This window comes from Fukomys damarensis, unplaced genomic scaffold (genome assembly GCF_012274545.1).
Source record: "Fukomys damarensis isolate Sample0158 unplaced genomic scaffold, DMR_v1.0_HiC HiC_scaffold_37, whole genome shotgun sequence".
Taxonomy (NCBI): domain Eukaryota; kingdom Metazoa; phylum Chordata; class Mammalia; order Rodentia; family Bathyergidae; genus Fukomys; species Fukomys damarensis.
The window spans coordinates 3,430,207-3,435,101 of record NW_022900949.1 but is presented as its reverse complement, the minus strand read 5'-3'; the positions used below and the strand labels follow the sequence as shown (position 1 = coordinate 3,435,101).

At 55.2% G+C, this 4,895-nt stretch overlaps 1 protein-coding gene across 1 annotated transcript in view; it reads right to left on the bottom strand.

Annotated features, from left to right (window-relative positions):
- The window catches only part of Cers4 (ceramide synthase 4), a 17,487-nt gene that overhangs the window by 12,314 nt on the left and 278 nt on the right, over window positions 1–4,895 (bottom strand). The gene's annotated exons all lie outside the window — the stretch shown is intronic.

The window sequence follows — 4,895 nt, the reverse complement described above, 5'->3', positions numbered from 1 at the left end:
TCACAATTAACTTTTTTTTTTTTTTTTTTTTTGACAGGGTCTCACTATGTAGTTGAGACTGACCTGGAACTCACTATGTGGCCCAGGCTGGTCTCGAATTCATTGTGATCCTCCTGCCTCAGCCTCCCCGAGTGCTGGGATGACAGGCGTGCACCACCACGCCCCGGCTCACAATTAACTTTTTTTAAATTCAAAAAATTCGTTTTGAATTTTGAGGCAGGCTGGCCTTGAACTTGTGACCCTCCTGACTCAGCCTCCCAGAGTGCTGGGATGACACACGTGTGCACCACCACACCCGGATTTTCTCTGCTATTTTGTCTGCAGGTCAGGCTGGATTTCTTCTTCTTTTGCCCAACTCATGTCAGTGCTGGCTTCTCTCATTCCCTCCTGCTAACCCTGCATGGCCACCCTTGAGTGACTAGAGTTCTGCTGCTCCCAGATCTTTGTCTTTTTCTCTCCCTGCTCCCCGACATCACCCCGCCTTTCCACGCAGACACATCACACTAAGTCACCCACCACCAAACCTGCCTGTCTTCTCCGGCCGCACGGCCCAAGAACCTGCCTTCTGGCAGGTGTCATTTCTGTGGTTCATCATGGATCAAAAACTTATGTGTAGGGCTGGGGGTTTAGCTCAGTGGTGCTGCCGCCTGCCTCGCAAATGCAAGGTCCTGAGTTTTTGGTTTTTATTTGGAGACAAGAGTCTTGCTAAGTTGCTACGTTGCCCAGGGCCTGGAGCGGGGAAGCTGTTGTCACTCTACCCCTGAGCTGTGCGCAGCCCTGTTATTACTACTTTAGCGTGTACTCCTAGTAATAAAAAATGCTTACTGTCAGTACTCTGCCACGTTACATTTCTCTGAAGTGCCTGGCCATTAAAAGCACATGTGACCGAGTATTTCCTTTTCAGAGCACTTTTCTCACCCTCAGTAGGAGGGCAAGCCAGTAGTATACACCTTGGACAGAGTAGCCAGAAAAACAAATACAGTGAAGAATAAGACAAAGTTTGGCCCTGGCCCGTATCTGTGGCCCAGCTGTCCTGCTTCAAGGGTATTTCGGCGAATGTCTTATCAATGTGGTTTTTTAAAAGTCATAGTAGCAGCCCTGAGAGCCTTTGGCCTTGCTGTCAGGGGAAGGGGACAGGGATTCCAGAGGGAGCAAGACTGTGGGACCTCACAGACTTCCACGGAAGAGTTGGCTCTCCTGTTCGCCCTACTGGTGACGGGGAAGAGTGTGGTTGCCACAGAAAAAAGCTAGGGAGCCGGGCATGGTGGCACATGGCTGTAATCCCAGCGCCTTTGGGAGGCTGAGGCAGGAGGGTCACTCCAAGTTTGAGGCCAGCCTGGGCTACTTAGTGAAGTAGGAAGGCTAACAGTGGGGGACGCCGCACAAACAGAAGCCTGGGGACAGGCATGGGGTGCGGGCACAGCTCTCCAAGGGTGGGGGCGGTGGGCTTTGCAAGGACAGGCCTGTTCCCGGAGCGATCCGCTTGGGTGAGAAGGAGGCACTTGGTGGGGTGGTCAGTGAGGGTGAGGAGAACCAGGGAGGCAAATTCCGGGCATGGAACCCTGTGAAGGCGACACCCGAGGGGTGGAAAGGGTGCCAGCAGGAGGGCAGAGGACATCACTGGAGCGTGGCCCTCAAGGCTTCCCCAGGGTAGTGGCAGACTGTGGACCCCTGAGTCTGTACCCTGCAGGGGGTGTGGGCTCTGCTGCTGTCCCGCTAGGTGTCTCTGGACAGGTAGGGTCCTGCGTCGGGGTAAGCCCAGGTGTCCTGGGCTTGCATCTGCCCTGAGTTCTCCAGAATGAGTGAGCCGGGCTGGGGATGCCTTCTGTAGTCTTTTTCTGTTGTTTTGAGATGCCATCTTGCTAAATTGCTCAGGCTGGACTCCAACTTGTGATTCTCCTCACAAGAAAGAGACTGGCTCCCAAGTCCTCTCAGCCTCCAGCTGCATCTCCAGGAAGCCACAGCTGAGACACAGAGAGGATGAGGTCCTTCTTGCCGTTGGGGAAACCGAGGCACAGAGTGGCCCGAGGTCTTAAAATATTAAGTGGAGAGCCGGGATGGGTCCAGAACCCATACCCCGACCCCAGCTCCCTATCCCCTGTTACAGCTTGGGTCTAGATGTCCCCCAAAACCTCATGCAGACATAGATGGGGCTTTTTCAGAGGAGGCTGGGTCTAGTGTGTGTGATGGATTGATGGTGCAATGCGGGGACTGAGGGAGCTGGGATTACGGGTGTGTGATTACTAAATCACTGATTGATTTGGCATCCCCTAATCCCGGTAGCCTGGATACAATATAAGGGACAGAAAGAGGCCGGTCTTGTCCCTTGTCCCTTCTGCAACGCCTGTCTGCCCTGCTGTGGACTGTTTCTCCTCTGCCAGGCCACCCTGCCTTGGAGCCAGCTGAGTATGGACTGAAACCACTGCAAACAGTGAGCTAGATAAACCTGTCCTCCCTTAATTTGTAGGTGTTGGGTATTTTGTCTCAGCAACAAGAAAAGTAGCTCAGATAGCACACAAGCCTCCCGCAGCCAGAAGTATCCAGATTCTTGTCATCGTTTCATAAGGATTTATTCAGCATCTGCTACGTGCCAAGTGCTAGGCCATACCCTAGGGTCTCATCAGGGAATCACACAGACAAGAATTCTCACCTCCCAGAATTTGGGAGGCTGAGGCAGGAGGATCACTGAGAGTTCAAGGCCAGCCTGGGCTACACGGTGATTCGTGGCTAGCTTGGAACACACAGCAAGACACTGTCTCAAACAAACAAAAACAAAGCGAAGTCCATAACAGGCCTGAGGAAGGGACAGAGGAACGGAACAGTAGCTGCACGCTGGAAGCAAGCAGAGTCCCGCCAGTCCACTACTTTGGACCACCCCTCCATCCTGGAGTTGTAGCTCTTGATTCATTGTTTGTCCCTGAGCCAAGGCCCATCCAAGGCAAGCAGGCTAGCTGGGTTGTGGCCCCTGTGCTGCCCTGGGGAATGAACAGCCTTGGCCTTGCCATTCTCTCTTGGCCTCTCAAAGCACCCAGTAGTGGCCTCAGGGCCTTTGTACCTGCTGTTCCCTCTTGCCTAGAATGTTCTTCCTCTGCCCGGTTAATTCCTACTCATCCTTTGCCATCCGGACAACCATCACTTCTTCCAGGAAGCTTTCCCTGGGCCAAGCTAGGATCCCTTCCCCCCAGGCATGGTTCTGTGATATCCTAACAGCCGTCATATACCAGGTGCTCATCCCCCTGGGCACAGTGCTGGCTCTTTGCTCACGCATGAGGGGGTGAATGCTGTTGTACCCATTTTACAGGCAGAGAAACTGAAGCACGAGGTGGTGAAGTCACTGGCCCCAGGGCTGCTAAGTTCAAACTGGTATGACTGGGTTAGAAGTGTTCCCTGCCCGGACAACTGGAAAGGCAGCCTTCAGGGTGCAGGTAAGTGAGGAGCAGACCGCACGGTGCCCACCTTCCTCTGTTGTCCTGCAAGCAGGAAGAGAGGACGCTGGCTCCCTCCTGCTCCCACCCACAATCAGCCAGGATGGCTGTGCCCAAGAGCTTGGTGCATGCCAGGCATGGGATCGACTGGACACGAGATTTCTTTTCCCACCGAGCTACATCCCCAGCCCCCAACCAGACACTTTTACCTCCACTGCACACGGATGACTCCGGAAAGAGGTGGGTGCTTTGCTGCCTTCCTGGGTGGAGGGACTGGAGGCTGCTGGGACCCCTAACTCAGCTCTGGCCCCTCAGGGCCACGGGAGCCAAGAAGATTTGCTAATCCTCTTCTGTGCCATGGTGTCCGTTGACCCATTCACCGGCTTGTGTATTCATTCTTTCTTTTTCCTTATTTACTCAATTTGGGTCCCGGGATTGAACCCAGAGCCTTTGCACTGGGGATCTAGCACTTTTGAAAATGTTTTTATTTTATTTTATTTTTTTTACACTGAGACAGTGTCTTGTTAAGCTGCTAAATTGCCCAGGCTGAGCCTGAATTTGCCATCACACCCAGCTTTGTTCACTCTCGAACGGGATCAGTCCGCGATTCCTATCTCGGGGTACCCCCCACCCAGTGGGTCCAGGTTGCCCTAATGGCGGTCCCTGGCCTCTGTGCTCAGACTGGGGTCTTGGAGAGCTCCTGCCCCATCTCTGGCAACTCCTCTGACAGATTTGGCGAGCCAGGTAGGGACACAGTCTCTTCACACCCCATGTGAGCACATCTGTGTGTGTGTGTGTGTGCGCGCGCGCGCTCTCTCGCATCTAAGTCTCCCCCCCACAGCAATAAAGGCCAACCCCCCAAACTTGCATCTGCCCCGCTCAGAAATCTCCGCCGCGTCTCTTTCCAGCAGGCTGGAATCTCGAGGGTGCATCTCCTCCGAAATGAATTTCTACTTGGCTCGCCGTCTAGCACAACTTCCAGCCACTTCCAAGCTACGTCTCTTTCCAGCTCTCGCACACACCGGGGCTGCCAGAGCCGTTCCTTAAGACACGATCGATCGGATCGCTTTACCCACTCTACAGACCTCAGCCCTGATGAAGTCCTAGGGTCCCCTCGCTGTCTCCAGCCTCTCCCTTCCCTCGGCTTCCCCTGGCCCCTCTCGGCACCGCGCGCCCAACTGAGCCCTGCCCCGGCCTCGCCTTCTCTCCTGCGGGGCAGTGAGGCCAGTCTGCACCTGGTCCCAGCATCCTCCCCTCTCCCTCGTGGGGGCTCCGCCCGTCCTCCGTGTCCCACTGTGGTCGGCTGGGGTGATGCAGCTCTCCGGGGCGTCTACGCAGCCAGGCTGTGGGGCGTGCCTGTGGCCCCCACCCTGGCACGACGGCGGCACGGATTCCCCATCGGTGACAAGATTCCCCGGCTTCGGGATTCCCGCGCCCCATCCTCCCGGGTCTTGGGGACCGCGCCCTCGG